This window comes from Globicephala melas, chromosome 2 (assembly GCF_963455315.2).
Source record: "Globicephala melas chromosome 2, mGloMel1.2, whole genome shotgun sequence".
Lineage (NCBI taxonomy): Eukaryota > Metazoa > Chordata > Mammalia > Artiodactyla > Delphinidae > Globicephala > Globicephala melas.
In genome coordinates, this window is record NC_083315.2 from 132,301,975 (window position 1) to 132,320,908 (window position 18,934).

An 18,934-nucleotide genomic window follows, 5' to 3' on the forward strand; every position below is an offset into this window, starting at 1 on the left:
AATCCTGCCCATGCATAAGACTCTTTCCTCAGGGTCCACTTTTCACAAAACTTTTTATCACTTTCTGTATCTCTCACCTTATTTTTCCATTCAGAAGCAGTCAACTCTAAATTAGACCTACTTCCTTTTTTCTTAATAAAATGTAATTCCATTCCTCATAACTTCTTTACTGAAAACACACATCCTACTTTCCTTAAGCAACCATGAACTGTCCTTTATATCAGTACTCTGTAGATTGGTAAACATAAATCCAAGTAATGATTCCTTGAAAAATGTGCTACTTACAGAAAATATCTCATTGAGCACCAAACACATTTATTAATAGTTCTAAACCTTTGTTTCTCTGTAAAAGGAAGCCAGTGTTCAGTAATTAAAGTTTCAGTATCTTATTTTATTTGGAAATGGACTAGTTATTTAATAAACTTCCATTCTTCAACTTAATTTAGCACAACTCTAAATATTTTAAGTTGTCGAATATCTGAAGAGATTATTCTTAAGTAGACATTCCTAAAACATAATTATTCCTAAAAAGTTCACCCAAAGCTCTTATCTCATTTGTATTTCTTTTCTTAAAAGCTTCTTCACATTGAGTTATTTTCATTGCTGACAAATTTGCAACAGATATGGTAAGATCTTATTTAGTTTATATTAAACCTAGGCACAATAAAAGTATTAATGTTGATGTCTCGAAAGCCATGTCTTTATTAGTTAGATCAACAAACTTAAACATTAATACCAAGTATTAATTTAATATTGAATATTCCCCAGTTCACGTGAATCTGAAATTTATTTAGCTTAATTTTTCTTGTATTTAGAATTGTTTCATTTGTAAGCGCTTACTTTTCTTTTAAGCCAATTAAATAGAGCTAATTTACAAATTAACCTCAGCAGCATTATCCAAAGGCACAGACACATACTAAGACATTCACATATATCCAGACAGTTAGGGATCTCATAGTTTCCGCTTGAGATTTAAAATGTCTCTTTGCCTCTTTTTTTTTTTCTTGGCTTGAAGTTCTACTAATTAACCCAAGGCTGAAGTCTCAGGCAAAGCGGGCTGTGTTTGTAGCTCAAGGACATGATAAGAGTTACCGTCAAACTTTTTTCCTTTTTCCTAGGCATATTTTTGTTCTCTCAGGGTCAGGATTCTGAAAAAAATATTTCAACAGGCTAGCTTTTCTAATTGCACATGCGAAAAGAACTCTTTTTGCAATTTCAAAAAAAGTTTTATTTTAACCAATTTTCTCCAGGGTCTAAAGAATATTGTGGCCATCCTGACCGAAGGAACCAAACTTGTTTTGAATTTGGGAAATGTCAGACATGGGAAAGGGAACATGGACTCTAATAGTGCCCATGTCTCCATTTGCTACTCCTCTTAAGGGAAGCTTATTAGAATCTGTTTCCTGGCTTTGGGCAGTCCTCGATCTTGTGTGGGGCGGGGAGAGGGGGCTTTCGCCCTGATAAGGGGGTGCCTGTTGGGGAGCTGTGGGTTGAGGCGGGGGCAGGGGCTGAAGCAAAGGTGTTGATGGGGTGGGGGACAGGAGAGATCGAGTAGAGGGTCGTCTAGGAGATCTGATGGAGAGGGAGACAGAGGGGGTCGGGAGGATAAGGCAGCAACAGAAAGACACATGTGGCATGAGTCCCTCAGATCTGGATTCTGACTAAGGGCCATAAAGTCTGGACGTAAGGAACCTCTGAGTCCTTTCCTTGTTTCTGGCAAAAGAGATCAAGTGGGAGGATCATGTCATAATTTACTGCGCCATTAAGAGGCCATGGTTCTTGGTCCCCCAGTTTATACTGGGGCCAAGCCGTGTTGCAAAAGAAAATGAGCCTCTTCTTTTTGAGATTTTCAGGGTCAAATTTTTCCAGTTCCTGAGGATACAGCCAAGGGGTGAGTCTGTGGGAGGCTCCCGAGACGTACCAGAACCCATTCTTAGCCTGTATGCCGTAGAATGGGGGTACTGAGAGTCACCGGCTGACAGCAAGGCGTCCCCTTTGTCCCAGGTATCTCTCCATGTGGCTAAGGCACAAAATGGGCCGACGTCCCAGCAATCGCGTCCGACCCTGAGAGGTGACCCCTCAGCGTGTGACTAAGGCATAAACCGTGAGACTGAGGCACAAACTGTGCGACTAAGGCACTTTGAGACTTGGGCAGGGAAAGAAAAAAAAGAGAGAGATTCCCGGGACCCACCGGGTGACTCACCATTTGGCAATTCCCTGAAACATGAAAAGGCACTCCTGGGATGGCTCAGAGGCCACACCTAGGTTCCTGTAAGTCAATCCAGACTGAGAAAAAGGTGAAAGAAGACAGGCTGAGGACTCGGCCTCGTAGTCCTGCCGGGAAGGCAGCGGCCAAGGGCTGGGGGCTCAGTGTTTTTTGTTGTTGTTTTGCGGTACGCGGGCCTCTCACTGCTGTGGCCTCTCCCGCCGCGGAGCACAGGCTCCGGACGCGCAGGCTCAGCAGCCATGGCTCACGAGCCCAGCCGCTCCGCGGCATGTGGGATCTTTCCGGACCGGGGCACGAACCCGTGTCCCCTGCAACGGCAGGTGGACCCTCAACCACTGCGCCACCAGGGAAGCCCTCAGTGTTTTGCTTGAACCAGTATGTGCCCCACGGTGCATGGAAGTTGTCTTGCTGGGGGCAGATGCTCTAACAGCCTGGCCTGTTCCATGACCCCCTTATCCTTTCACGGCATTCTTCAAGCAGCAGGTGCCCTGATGGCTTTTAAATGCCTGATCTGTGCCTGAATGCAGCTGGCCTTGTCCTCAGTCAGAAGGAAGACAGAGGGACCCTCACCCGTTCTGGGCGGCAGTTACTGGGGCGAAGTGAACTGTGGAGCCTTCGGAACACACCAGGGTGTGTCCCTGGCCAGAGTCCTCTGTTGCTTCCATGGTAACTTGCCTGTTCAAAGAGGGTCCCAAGAAATGAGGAGAGGAGGTCGGGGGAGGAGATCCCCCAAGAGATGTCCCCGTATGGGCCACCAAAATGTCGTGGTCCACGTGCGGGTTGGAAGAATTTCCAGACACGAAGTATTTTAGAAAAGAGTGAGTTTACTGAGAACAAAGAGCAGAGCTAGTGAGGGGCGCTGCAGATACAGCGGGCCGACTTCCTGATAGACCGGGGAGAGCCGACCCCCTTTGTGGGCTAGTGGCCAACCTTTATAGCCTCAAGACAAAGAAAATTACTGCTGGCGGATGGCGTTAAGTGATTGGTCAGGGTGCTACAAGGTTGCTACATGGTGACTATTTTACCTACTATGGAGCTGGGGGGCTGTCCGGTTTAGATTAGGAGAGCCCATGGCAACAGTGCTATGGGGGCTCGGCTAATTCCAGAATTTTTGTCCTGTGTCCTTGAGGTAGGGTGTCCTTGATGTAGGGCTCCACAAGGACTAGACTATTCTAAACTGTTCCTGCGATTGGACTCAACAGATTGTTTGGCAAACACCGATGTGTGCCCTGCGCAGGGATCCTCTGGGATATCCTTAATTTTTTTTTTTTTTTTTTTTTGCGGTACGCGGGCCTCTCACTGCCGTGGCCTCTCCCGCCGCGGAGCACAGGCTCCGGACGCGCAGGCCCAGCGGCCATGGCTCACGGGCCCAGCCGCTCCGCGCATGTGGGATCCTCCCGGACCGGGGCACGAACCCACGTTCCCTGCATCGGCAGGCGGACTCCCAACCACTGCGCCACCAGGGAAGCCCCTTAATTTTTCAATTACGACATGAGCATTTCATCTTGTATTGGCTGGTGCACAGTAAATGGAGCAAGTGGAAGCCAGCCGATTTCCAGAGTGGCAGAAATCTCAAAAATCCCAAACGAGAATCATTTAGTTCTCACATTCTGTGGCATTCTCTCGCAGAAGTACAAAAAAGCAGCACTGACATGCCATTTCCACTCTCCCATCTCTGATGGACATGCACTCTGGAAAGAAGAGCAGTAGGCACTGGGCTATGCCTGGGAGATTAGCCATGAGGATTGTGGTCTTTGTTGTGCTTTGATACGATTTCAGCGTCTCTCCATTAAGAGTAGCAGAATTGAGTCTAACCATCATACTTGAAATTACCTTACTTTACAGAAGCCATCATCTGTGAAACTTTTCAATTTTTCATTGTGATAATAGTAAGAGTGGCATTAATTGAGAGCTTACTAAGTGCCTGGCACTATACTAAGCACTTTATGCATCTTATCTGATTTCCACCTCACAACAACTCTTTGAGAAGTATTCTTACCTGCATTTTACAGGTGAGGAGGCCCGGAAAGTTTAAGAAACTGCCGAAGTCCACACATCTGCAAAGAGACAGAGCCAGGATTCAAAGCAAGGTCTTTATGAATCTGTTGCTCGTGCTCTTAACTGCTTAGTTATGCATTTTGTTTTAAGACTGCATTTACCTTAATTCTCTGATAGATGAAAAGAAACACCGGTAGGATTTTGTTAGGTTGAATGATGCGAAAGCATTGTTTTTGTAGATCAAAACAGTAAGATATTGGCAGTTTCATAGAAGCCAATCTAATAATTCATAACTGAGCAACGAATGAATTTTCTTTTTCATATCCTGAGCATGCTAATGGGCTAATGTGCACAAAATTATGGATCACTGTTAAGTTCTGGCATCATCTTGAAAATGTAGGTGTCGCTTGATAGCTCTGTTGGAACCCTGGGGCCACCCTCCTCCATATAAACTTTATAGAAAAGAAAGTCCCCGGGGAGAGCAGGGCTACGGAATTCTTTGTGGGCCACATATGGGCAGAGAAAGTGCTCTCTATACTGCCTTTTTAGGGAGATGATAGGCGCTGCCTGTGATGGGATGCTTCAGGTTTTTAGTTTCTCTTCTCTCCAAATAGTATTTAAATATTTGCATTATTTGGAGTGTTAAAGGTTACCTCTGAATATCTCTTCACTTCATTATCCTATAGTGGCAATTACAATTTTAATACACACACACTCTGTGTGTACACATATACATAGTTTAGTTAATGTTGATTAAGAAAAACTCTCTTCCTCTCAAAGCAGTGCATTTCTCTCTTCATTCTCATTTATATCAAAACAGCCTAAAATAGGTCTTTACAATAATACAATATAATACTGAAGTTTTTAAAAAGGAAGGAAATTCTGACACATGCTGCAATATGGGTGAACCTTGAGGACATTATGCTAAGTGATATAAGCCAATCACAAAACAATAAATAATATATGATTTCACGTATATGAGGTATCTAGGTAGTCAAACTTATAGAAAGCAGAATGGTGGTTGCCAGAAACTTGGGGGAAGGGGAAAATGGGGAGTTATTGTGGAATGAATATAGAGTTTCAGCTTTGCAAGAAGGAAGAGTTCTGGAGAGTCATCGTACAGCAATGTGAATATACTTAACACTACTGAACTGTCCACTTAAAATGGTTAAGATGGTAAATTTTATGTTATGTCTATTTTACCACAATTAAAAAAAAGATTGATGTTTAAAAACAGTCCAGTTTTCCCAAGATTTCTTATTAGTATATGGGACGATGTGTGAGTTGACTGTGAAGATTATTTTAGAATGCAAAACAAAGACAGCAATCGATTCTTCTTTTTAAACTAGTCCTTAAAAGCTCTCTGAATAGAAAAAGCTTGTTGACAATTTTTCATTTAATGCCAGATTTGCTACATTTTACATATAAGCAACTACAGGCTTTGAATATAGTTGTTGTATGCTCTTTCCAGCACAAACATGGAGCTTTAAAAATATATTGACAGGGCTTCCCTGGTGGCGCAGTGGTTGAGAGTCCGCCTGCCGATGCAGGGGACACGGGTTCGTGCCCCGGTCCGGGAAGATCCCACATGCCGCGGAGAGGCTGGGCCCGTGAGCCATGGCCGCTGAGCCTGCGCGTCCGGAGCCTGTGCTCCACAACGGGGGAGGCCACAACAGTGAGAGGCCCGCGTACAGCAAAAAAAAAAAAAAATATTGACAGTGGGTTCTCTCATCAGTTTAATGGCCTAAGGCAGAATTTCATACTGTTACACATTTTTTAAGAGCATAGCAATTCCAAACACAAGACTTTTTATCCTTTCCTCCATGCTCAAGTATCCTAATGAGTAGCTTCATGAAAATCAGGACCAGATTTATATCTTATTTAAGCTTTAATACTGCTAACTGAAAGTGTATCAAAGATTTTTGCTTTTTTTTTCCTTTTCTCTTGTTGAGGTGACAGGAAGTTATGTCTTTGTTCTTAAAATGCAGGAGGATAAAGAATATTTTATATAACTGTTCAGGGTAACACTTAAGCCTCATGGCTAATCCTGTGTGAATGGAAGCTCAGTGGACAAAGGTGCAGGTGTAAGGGTTAGGAGCTTAAGAGAAGTCACAGGTGTTTTACAGGAATAAGGTAATTATGATGTGTCACAAATGAAGAGGTCGGAAAGTCAAATGCGATGGACAAAAAGAGCACAAAGATACTATCTGTAATTATGAAACTTCAAGATCAAAGAATCTAAATATTTACTACTCATTGTTGAGTTAGCTCAAAAATCATTTGAGGTTGTGATAAGCTGCCATAACAGAAAGTCTTATTAAAGGAGTCAAAAAATAGGGGATAATTTTTCTCATTACAAAAAGCCCAGAGGCTTGTGGCTACTGGCATTGGTTGAATAGATTAAGCTGTTATGACCATTGTCTGAGTCAGTGGACCTCATGCTTTTGGGCCCAGAACCTCTTTAGAGTATTAAAAATTATTGAGGACCCCCAAAGAGCTTTTGTTTATGTGGTTATATCTATTGATATTCACTGTGTTAGAGAAATTATAAGTTTCAAAAATTATTTATTAATTCATTTGAAAATAATAAGCCAATTACAAATTAACATATTTTGTGAAAAATAACTATACTTTCAAAACAAAAAGAAAAAATCAGTGAGAAGATTGGCATTGTTTTGAAATCTTTTGAATGTGTCTGACTTAATAAAGAATAACTAGATTCTCACATCTCCTGCGGTCAATCTGTTGGGCCACGGTCATTTGGTTGAAGTATATGAAGGAAATCTGATCTCACATAGCTACATAGTTAGAAAAAAGATGACCTTGAAAATGCCCTGAAAAGGCCTAAGGACCCCTGGGAGTCCTTAGGCCACACTTTGAAAACTACTGGACTGGATGATTCTTTTCCTCATGTTTGTTGCCTCCTAGTGAAAAGATGACTATTGTACCTCTGGTTTTTGTTTTCGAAGCAGAAAGAAGAGGGAAAATATGGGGATTTCTCATAAGGCTTTTCTTCTCTGTAAATTTCCTCTTCATCTCATTAATCATAACTGGATAATAAACCATCATCAGACCTATCATTAACCAAGGGGTGTAAGAAGATCATGACTGATTTAGAACTGGGACCACCCTGGGGCTGGGGTAGGATTTACCATCTGTGAAATTAAGAGCTTTCCCTCAGATTTAGCAGAAAATACAGGATGTCCAGTTAAATTTGAATTTCAGAAGTCAGAGTGGCCATCTGCTTCAGGAGAACTGTCTCTATGAGGCAGGATGGCTGCTGAAGGTGGGATTAGGGGATGCAGAGAAGAGAAATCAGCTAGCGGAAAGCAGCGAGCAGGAGTTTGTTTCTGGGCTTTCACCACCCACGGGTGCAGAGAGGGCCTCTGTGCTGCAGGTGACAGAAGCGTGGCCAGCACAGCATAACCGAGCAGAAACAAAGAGGAGAGGCCAGTCTGCCTGGCAGCACAGAATGTTAGAGGAGCCCTGCAGGACCCAGTCCTGAGGTTTGGTCCCTGGATTCCAAGTGCTGAGGAAGACAGACAGGCTATAAGAATGCAGTCTCACTGTCCCCACCCCTCCTTTCCAACCTCTCTCCCTTCCAGGTCAGAAGCAGTTATATTTGCATTTTCTACTGGTGAATCTATATTTATCGATCTTCAGATTTCAGAAATGATCACCGCCTTTTCAGTACTAATTCTCAGTACTAATTTATGCCTCAATAAGGTTGTAAGGAAGCAAAACCAATGGAAACATGATGCTTTTTTTTTTCTTTTAATTGGGGTATAGTTGTTTTACAATGTTGTGTTAGTTTCTACCATACAGTGAAGTTCCCTGTGCTATATAGCAGGTTCTTATTAGTTACCTATTTTATACATATTAGTGTATATATGTAAATCCCAATCTCTCAATTCGTCCTTTTTTTTTTTTTTTTCTTAAAGCAAATCCTTTCCCTGGGCAACAACCAAGTGGCAAAATAAATTCTTTTAATCATTCATTTATTCACTTAACCTATTTTATGTGCCTTTTCTATGCCAGGCTCTAAAGGTGAGCTAAAGGTGAATTAGACGTGGTCTCAGACTGTTAGTAGAGGGAGGGAGCTATGTAAAGAAATATCTAATAGCAACAAAAAGAAATAATGCTAATAAAATCTTTAGTAGAGAAATGAACGAGATAACATTTATTGTCAAGCATTGAATGAAATGCTCTATATTAGAGAAATATATCAAATTCAGTAATTAATATCAATAATCAAATTTAACCCTCCTGATATGCATATGTTATAAGCATTATTATTATCTTCATTTGGTTAGCAGATGAGAAAAGTGCTTCTTTCTGCTTCAAAAACAAAAACCAAAGCTCAGAGACATTTAAAGATTTGCCCACATTAGTAAGTAGCGGGAGTGGGATTCGAACTGGTGACCTCTGGCAGGTGAGGAAAGGTTTCAGTGAGTAGGTGATCCTTGAAAAACAATTAGGTGTTTCCTAGTAGGAAAGAGAGAGGGGATGGTTTAAGGGTAGGGCAATCCAGGAAAGAGGAGAAAGTGTAAGTGGGTGGGGGACAGGATGCACCCAGGCTGTGGGGAAGCAGGGAGCAGTTCTGAGAAAGCTGGACATGGGCAGGGTTTGGTGTGAGGAGTGGGGGAAGGCTGGTGAAGAAGGCAGGGCAGAGCACAGGGGCCTTGAGTCTTACTGAGGAACGGCGGGTTTGTTCCATCAAAGGTACTTAGGCAGGGGACTCACAGGATCAGATGTGCATTTCAGAAAACTTACTCTGACAGCAGTGTAGAGAAAGGACGGCAGGAAACTATTTGTCTCCCTGGCTCAGGAGACCAGGAAAGTAATGCCACTCCTGAGAATATAACTTAGAGAAACTCTCAAAAATCTGTTCAAAGAGAGGGATGCCAAACTGTTTGCATTAGCAAAAATATCCTAAATGTCCTTCAACAGAGAATAAATAAATAAATTGTGGTATAGTCACATGACAAAGTACCACATGGTAGTTAATGTGACTGAATCAGGGCAACGTATGTCAACAGGAAGAAAACATGAAATTGAGTGAGGCAAACAAGTTGCAGAGGGTATGTAAGGTAGATGTCATTTTAGTCAAATTTTAAAACCTACAAAGCAATGCTTTAAATTGTTAATTCATAAATATCTAGAGAAAACATACATGAGGTTGATAACAGCAAATTCACGAGAATATGCTGGGGAAGGGGGGACTTGGGAATGGGGGACAGGTTAGTCAAATGGGCTTAAATATCTATATCTATATTTACAATGAAATCTACATCTATATCTTCATTTCTTTAAATAAAATGGCAGATATGACAATGTTAAGATTTTGATGACACTGGTAGTCAGAACACAGTTCATTACATTATTCTCTATACTCAGCTGTATATTTCACATATAACATTAAAAAAAAAAGTGGATTCAAAAGTGTACGCTTTCTCCAACAAAAAGAAAGTAAAGAAAGAGAAAGCAGCACTCAGGCAGTAGTATAGTCCAGAGATAGGGAGCTGGGAGACCACTGCAATGTTCAGGCAAGAGGTGATGGGGGCGTGAACTGAGGTGGTGGCAGTGGGAATGGAGAGGCCATGAGAGATGGGAAGTAGGTGACTGTGGGTTGATGGGAAGTGGGGGAAAGAGTAGAATCCAAATGTCTTCCAGCATCGAGGTTGCGTTACTGGGTGGTTGAGCAGGTGGTGGGACTAATCACCAAGAAAGGGAACATAGGAGAAGAAGCAGGTCTGGTTGGGGGTGGTACGTGGAGATGGCTTTCAGACACGTTCAGTCAGAGGCACTCTCAGGAAGAAGCGTCGGATACGTCATTTGATATTCACACCAGGAGTTCAGGGTCCGGGGTAGAAATAGAAATTTGGTTATCACCAGCATTTGGGGGAAACCATGAAAGTAAATAATGAGATTACAAGTCTTACTGTAGGAATAAATATAGATGCATAATGTGGATGACGATGAAAATAAATGTTAATGGAAGGTGAAGTCAGGTATGAGAAGTATGATATGTAAGTAAAATATGAATCCTAACTTTTACTCATTGTACTTGAAACTTTTAAAAGAAGTAGTAACCTGCATCCGACAAATTACATGTCTATGATCCAAAGTATGTGTCGTCTTAACCCCTCATCACCATGAAGAGGAACTCACTAAGGATCCGCGGAAAGTCTGACCTCTCTGCAGGGCAGTTTGGAACCAGCAAAAAGGCATCGCTAAATCACCAGTGGAAACCAACCTGAGGCTGGTAAACCAGTCAATGCTCAGAATCACCTAGGGAACCTAGGTAAAAGCAATGCAGAGTCCAGACCGATCAGCTGGAACCCTGGAGCTGGGGCCCGGGGATCATAATTTCAAAAAGCTCTACAGGTCAGGCTGGTCGTCAGGACATCAGTTGGTCATCAGCTACAATATCAGCTACTGGACAGCAGCTGTCACCTGAAGTGGAGCCTGCCCATCTCCATCTGCCTTCTCCTCCATTGGGACCTTGAGCTCAATGTCTTTATGTCTCAGTTTCCTTAACCATAAAATAGGAACAAAAATAGTACCTACTCTTGGGGTAGTGGTAAGGATTAAATGCATTAATTTATGCCAAGTACTTAAAATAGTATCTGGCATATGTAAACATGCAATAAAAGATACTTACTATAACTATTATTTTTATTAATATATGTGAGAAGTGTACTGGGATACCATTCTGCTACTATTTTTGCTAACTAAAATATTCTAATGATTTTAAAAAAAGAATAAAATTCTACGCTCAACTTGAGTCCTTTGTACTAAGATCTTCACTGCCCCTGTCTTCTAAGCCTCCTGAAGTAGTTGCCTTATCTCTTTCACTTCTTTGGCACATAAAATTAACCTGAAGATATTGGAAGCCTGAAAGCATATTTTATGCATGAACTGGTCTGTGAGAGTTTTGGCATTTGAAAGAAGATGGATTTGTATTCAAATGGCTCTTATTACTATCCAGGTGCCTCAGCAGACCCTGATGATATTCAGAGTTTCTGGCAGTTTCAGAGGAAGTATTTCCATGGTTAAGAAACTTGCTTCTGAGCAAATTTAGTTTGTTAGACTTCACGTCCATGCATGCCCTGAAGACCTAATTATACAGACTTCCTGAGGTAGATGTATCATATTACACCCACATTTTTGAATTATTACAGTGCATATATTCAATAGATTCTTAATCCAAATTGGTTCATAAAGGTGAAAAAGAACACGTCTATTATAGACATACTCTTTAGCAATCTTACTAATCTCATAATAACCATGCCCCTTGAGTATATATATATATATATATATATATATATATATATATATTTTGTGTGTGTGTGTGTGTGTGTGTGTGTGTGTGTGTGGTACGTGGGCCTCTCACTGTTGTGGCCTCTCCCATTGTGGAGCACAGGCTCCAGACGTGCAGGCTCAGCAGCCATGGCTCACGAGCCCAGCCGCTCCGCGGCATGTGGGATATTCCCGGACTGGGGGACGAACCCGTGTCCCCTGCATTGGCAGGTGGACTCTCAACCACTGCGCCACCAGGGAAGCCCTGTACCTTGAGTATATTTTATGAATATTGTGTTGAGTCATTTTGAGAGTTAGAATTCCTCTACATTGAAAGTTAGTAGTTTTAATTTCATGAGAAGGTAATACATCTAAGATTTTGCCTGTTAAGTGGTTATTTCCAAATCATTACTAAAGCACATTTAAGAGCTAAACAAAAATGTAGCCAACTGAAAGAGGGCATGAAATGACGTAACACTGAAATTTCAACACATTAAAAATGCTCAATATCACTGTCAATAGGGAAATACAAATTAAAACTGCAAGGAAATACCACTACACACCTATTAGAATGGCTAAAATCAGAAACGCTGACAACACCAAGCGTGGCCAAGGTTATGGAGAAAATAGAACACTCACACATTGCTGGTGGGAATGCAAAATAGTACAACCACTTTGGAAACAGCTGGACAGTTTCTTTTAAAATTGAACAAGTATTAATATTTGACCCAGCAATCCCACTCTTAGGTATTTACGTAACTAAGAGAAATGACAACTTATGTTCCCATAAAAACCTAAGTACAAATATTTATAGCACCTTTGTTCACAATTGCCCCAAACCGGAAGTGACCCAAATGTCCTTCAATGGGAGAATAGATAAATAATCTTCCACATATCCATATGTGGAAGGCCAAATAATGGCACCCTGGAAGACAACCATGTCCTAAACCCTGAAACCTGTGAATGTTACCTTATGTGGCAGAAAAAGGACTACACATGTGATTAAGAATCTTGAGAGAGAGAGATTCACATGTATCCTTATAAGAGGAAAGCAAAGGGAGACTTAACTCCAGACAGGTATAAGAGGAGGTACTGCAACCTCAAAGGCAGAGATCAGAGTGATGTGGCCATAAGTTAAGTACTGCTGGCGCCTACCTGAGGCTGGAAGAGGCAAAAAAAGAATTCTTTGCTAAGGCCTCCAGAGGCCTTGCCAACACTTGGTTTTGGCCCAATAATACTGATTTCAACTTCTGGCCTCCAGAAATGTGAGAGAATACATCTGTTGCTTTAAGCCACCATGTCTGTGGTAATTTGTTATAGCAGCCATAGAAAATGAATACCCCGTACAATGGAATACAAGTCAGTGGTAAAAAGGAATGAACTATTGATATACACACTAACATAAATAAATTTCAAAATCTCATATGCTTAGTGAAAGAAACCAAACTCAAAAGGCTATATGCTATACAATTCCATTTATATAACATTCTTGAAAAGAGATAGTCATTAGTTGCCAGGGGTTAGGAGAGGTTGATTACAAAGGGGCAGCCTAAAGGAGTCTTTTTGGGACGATGGAACCCTTCTGAATCTTGATTGTGACAGTGGTATACACTTTATTTGTCAAAACTCATAGAACTGTACACCAAAGAAAGTAAATTTTGCTGTGTGTAAATTTTGAAATAAAATTTAGAAAAGAGGGGCTTCCCTGGTGGCGCAGTGGTTGAGAGTCTGCCTGCCGATGCAGGGGACACGGGTTCATGCCCCAGTCCGGGAAGATCCCACATGCCGCAGAGCTGCTGGGCCCATGAGCCATGGCCTCTGAGCCTGCGCATCCGGAGCCTGTGCTCTGCAACGGGAGAGGCCACAACGGTGAGAGGACTGCATACCGCAAAAAAAAAAAAAAAAAAAAAAATTTAGAAAAGAACTCAAGCTTGAGCAACCAGGAAAAATGCTGAAGTGTTAAACTTTCAAAGGGAAGTTGAAGTTCCTTTTAAAATATTGTTGCTATACAGGGTTGTGAATGAGAAGCAAGGAAATATTGGACGATGTTTACCAAAAATGCTAATTTAACTTCAAGAACACTGTAAATACATCTTCTCTGACTTGCAGGGTCCAAAAACTTAAGCCATATGAGATGCACAGTCTTGTTACAGTGTGCTTAATGAAATGATTGAGGGCAAGCCATACAGAATAGAGTAACTGAGAATTCTAGGAGTACAGCTGTACCATTTCAAACTATCCTGGTCCCTGCTGAAGTCTGATATCACCTGGTGGCAGTTTATTGACATAAATATTGCTGGAGACAATTCTGGGTCCTGTGATGGGCTGAGTCTTCTGGGATAGCAGCAAAGATTCCAGGAATCTCTGGGTTAGTTGACACTTATCTTGATGGCCTTATCCAGGGAGATTGAGCCAAGAATATACCATACACGCAAGAACTCACTTTCAGCCTCTGTACTTCTTAAGACTGGAATTGTCTGCTGTTTCCCTGTTTGACCTAGCCCTCACCTCATTTCTCTGCAGAAGATAAGAATTTTAACTGGCCCCTGTTTTAGAAACAGGGTTGGAAGGATAATGGAAGTCAATTGAGAACTGCATTATATTTGAATTAATCTCATTGCAGGGTGTGTTATCACTGTTTAGTTTTTTTTTTATGGTAAATGGGTCTAATTCATTATTTTTGAGAGCAATTAGAGAGCTGGCCAGTTATGTTAAGCCAGTCCTAGTTTGAGAAGAAAAAGTGTTGTTATCTTAAAATATGGTGATCCTAAGCCTGTTTTGCTCTCAGATCTATTCCTCATTCTTCTGCTCTGCGGGCCTATTTCCTAGGCCCTTATGTCAGTTAGACTCTAGCTGAGTTTGGCCAATGAGAGGCAGAATAATGGCCCCCAAAGATGCCCATGCCCTGATCTCCAGAACCTGTAAAAGTATTAAATGTTATATAGACATAGAGAATAGACTTATGGTTACTAACGGGGAGGGGAGGTGGGTGAGGGATGGACTGGGGGTTTGGGATTAGCAGATGCAAACTATCATATATAGAATGGATAAACAACAATGTCCTTCTGTATAGCCCAGGGAACTATATTCAGTATCCTGTGATAAACCATAATGGAAAAGAATATGAAAAAGTGTACATATATGTATCACTTTGCTGTGCAGAAGAAATTAACACAATATTGTAAATCAACTGTACTTGAATAAAATAAATTTTAAAAAAATTAAATGTTACATGGCAAAGGGGCCTTTGTAGGTGTGATTAAGGTTATGGACCTGAGATGGGGAGATTGTCCTGAATTATCAAAGTGGACTCACTCTAATCACATGAGCCCTTAAAACAGAACCATCTCTGTCTGGGAAGAGGACAGATGAGTCAGAATGGGTCTGAGAGATCTGAAGCATGAGAAAGACTTGATCTGCCATTGCTGGCTTTGAAGATGGAAGAAGGGGGCCATGAGACAAGGAATGTGGGGAGCCTCTAAAGGTTGAGAATCATTCTTATTTGATACCCAGTGAGAAAACAGGGACCTCAGTTCTATACTTGCATGGAGCTGAATTCTGTCAGCAACCTGAATGACTGTGCAAGTAAATTCATCTCCAGAGCCTCCACAAACAAATGTAGACCTGCCAACCCCTTGATTTAGGGTTTGCGAGGACCCTAAAAGGGGGACCCAGCTGAGCTGCACTGTACTTGGACTTCTGACCCACATAAACTGGGGCCCCTGGGTTCTGTAATATCAGTTCTTCCTCTTGTCCCTCCAGCTTGAGTGTCCTAAGAGCTTCTTGCTGTTACTATTATCTGAGATAACTTCCTGTCACTGAAAAAAAAATGCGAAACCTAGAAGATGAGAATTATGTTTTATTCAGTGGACCTGCTGAGGACTTGAGCCCAGAAGACGGCTTCTCACATAGCTCTGAGGGACTACCCTGAAGAGGTAAGGTAGGAGCCAGGATATATAGGAGTTTGGCAACAAAAAAGATTACTGTTAATTAAGGAAAACCAGAAATCTCAAGTTAATGAATTTAGCGCTTTTCTTTGTATAGGAAGGTGCAAGAGTCTGGGCTCATCCAAATCATTCCTTTGATATGCACCTTCACTACCTAGGGCCAGTATCCTGTTTTTCTCCTTCCTGAATTCCTTCTCAGGGTGCAGAGTCAGGGGCAGCTGTAGTGGCTGATGGCTTGAGGGCCACCACATCTTTTGTTTACTGAGATGGCAGATGACATTCTTCGTCCACATTCCGTTCCCTGGTATTCTTCTCAGCCTATTCCACCTCCTGTGTTACCAACTCACTGTGGTAAATTCCTTCTGTTTTAAATACTCCAAGTGATTTTAGTTTCCTGATTTGATTCTGAGTGATAAATACAGGATAATTCTGGGGATTTTTTTGTTCTTTTTTCAGTGGTGGTCAGAAGGGAAGTACAATCATTTATTCATTCAACAAACATTCATTGGGAGTCTATGCTATGTATCAGTGTTGAACAGGGCAGACAAGGTCCTTGACCTCAATGAACTTTATATTGCAGTCAGGCAGACAGAATTTTAATTAATAGTCAAAGTAAAGTGTTAGTATTATGATAAGAATAAGGATCTGTAAGAACATAAAACAAGGGGTTCTTAAACTAATCTAAGGGCTAGAGAATGATTCTATAAAGAGGAGATATTTAATGAGATTTGAAGATTGAGTAGGGTTATCCAGATGATCCAAAATAGTTAATAAGTTTGGGATGGGGCTTTGCTGGAGAATAGGAGTAAAACAACCCTATTTTATTCTGCCGGAAAAGTTAAACGAGAAAAAAAAAATCCTGGACCTAATAAGCAATTACAGAAAAGAGGCAGGATCCAAGGTTAATATCTAAAATCAATCACTTTCCTATATATGAGTAATAAACAAGTGTAATTTGAAATTTAAAACTCATTATCATTTACATGAGCACCCATCAAAATAAAATACTTGGGTGTAAATCTAACAAAATATGTACAAGATTTTTATGAGGAAAACTACAAAACTGTACAAAATGTCAAAGAAGAACTAAACAAATGGAAATATTTCATATTCATGGACAGGAAGACTCAGTATTGTCAGGAGGTCAGTTCTTCCCAACTTGATCTATAGATTCAATGCAATTCCAAACAAAATCCCAGCAAGTTATTTGTGGATATAGACAAAAGCTGATTCTACAGTTTGTATGGAGAGGCAAAAGACCCAAACTAGCCAACATAATATTGAAAGAGAAGAACAAAATTGGAGGATTGACACTACCCAACTTTAAGATTTATGATAAAGCTATAGTAATCAAGATAGTGTGTGTTGGCAAAAAAAAAAAAAAGACAAACAGATCAATGGAATAGAACAGAGAGCCCAGAAGTACAGTCACATAACTAAAATCAACTGATCTTTGACAAAGGAGCAAAGATAGTCTTTCCAACAACTGATGCATCTACGTGCAACAGCAAACAGCAAAAAAGAATCTAGATACAGACCTTACACTCTTTACAAAAATTAACAAAACATGGATCAGACCTAAATGTGAAACACAAAACTCTGAATTCCTAGAAGACAACATAGGAGAAAACCTAGATGATCTTGGGTGATGATAACTTTTTAGATACAACATGAAAGGCATAATCCATGAAAGAAATAACTGATAAGCTGGATTTCATTAAGATTAAAAACTTTTGCTCCATGAAAGACACCATTAAAAGAATAAGAAGACAAGCCACAGACTAGGAGGCAATACTTGTAAAAGATACATCTATAAAGGACTATTATCCAAAATATACAAGGAAGTCTTCAAACTCAACAATAAGAAAACAAACAACCTGATTAAAAAATGGCAAAAGCTCTTAACAGACACCTCACCAGAGAAGATATACAGATGGTAAATAAGCACATGAAAAGAAGTTCAACATCATTAGAGAATTGTAACTTAAAATGAGATGCCACTACACACTTGTTAGAGTGGCCCAAATCCAAAACATTGACAACACCAAATGCTGGTAAGAATGTGGAGAAAAAGGAACTCTCATTCGTTGCTGGTGGGAATGCAAAATGGTTCAGCCATTTTGGGAGACAGCTTGGTAGTTTCTGACAAAACAAAAATACTCTTACCATATGATCCAACAGTCACACTCCTTGGTATTCACCCAAATGAACTGAAAATTTATGTCCACACAAAAACCTGCACATGGATGTTTTATAGCAACTTTACTCATAAGTGCCAAAAAGAAGCATGAAGATGGATAAATAAACTGGTACAACCAGACAATGGAATATTAAAAAGAAATGAGCTATCAAGCCATGAAAAGACATGGAGGAAACTTATATCCATACTACCAAGTAAAAGAAACCAATCTGAAAAGACTACATATTGTGGAATTCCAACTATCTGACATTCTGGACAAGGCATAACTATGGAAACAGTAAAATGATTAGTAGCTGCTAGGAGTTAGCAGAGAGGGAGGGATGAATAGAGCACAGAGGATTTTTAAGGAAGTGAAATGATTCTGTGTGATACCACAATGGTGGATACGTGTCATTATACATTTGTCAAAACTCATAGAATGTACAACACCAAGAGTGAGTTTTGAGTGATAATTTAGGTTCATTGATTGTAATAAATGTCCCACTCTGGCGAGCGTCGTTGACAGTGGCAGAGGTTGTGCATGCATGGGGACAGGGAGTATATGGAAACTCACTGCACTTTTGTTCAACTTTGCTGGGAACCTAAATAAAACTGCTCTGAAAAATAAAGTTTATTAATTAAAAAAAATTCTGTATGCTACTTTAGCGAAAAGCCCGAGTAGTGCCATCTTTGACAATTTGCTTTCTCGGCCAGGACACACGGCTCTCAGGGAAATTCCTCCTGGAACCACTTTGGTATCTGACCTTATTTAACTTGGATTCCAGATCAGATGTCCGAGTTATATCTTTTTTACGCATTTTTGAGAAATACATAAAATGAAAAACGCACTTTTTTCTAAATCAAATAAATAATGCACCCAACAGGTACCCCTGTCAATGTAACACAGAACTGTTAATCTAACAAATCAACTTCTAGCAATTTATTATGAGAAAATAATTATTTAAAGAAGTTCAACACAGTATTGTTCATAATAGTAAAAATAGGATACAGTTTAAATGGAAATCAATTATATAAAGCGAAGCATATATATATACTGTTCAGCAATGAAAAATGTTGACGTAGATCTATATTTATTGACATAGAAAGATGCACACAACATCTACCAAGAGAAAATAGCGGAAAACCATATACATGTCTGTGTGTGTTCCTACGCAGTACCCCTAGGTGGTAGGTTTTAGAGTGTGTGCCAGTTGTCAACTTATTGCCTTTCAGCTTCAAATTCATAGTTCACTCCCTGTTCTACAAAAATGGAGATACATT

General features: G+C 40.5%; 1 long non-coding RNA gene across 1 annotated transcript in view; it reads right to left on the reverse strand.

The window, feature by feature from the left end:
• Positions 1-18,934, reverse strand: part of LOC138842560 (uncharacterized) — a 79,343-nt gene that overhangs the window by 39,089 nt on the left and 21,320 nt on the right. Inside the window, exon 2 of the long non-coding RNA XR_011377261.1 lies at positions 4,227-4,284. This is a non-coding gene — a long non-coding RNA (uncharacterized lncRNA). The remainder of the gene's footprint in view (positions 1-4,226; positions 4,285-18,934) is intronic.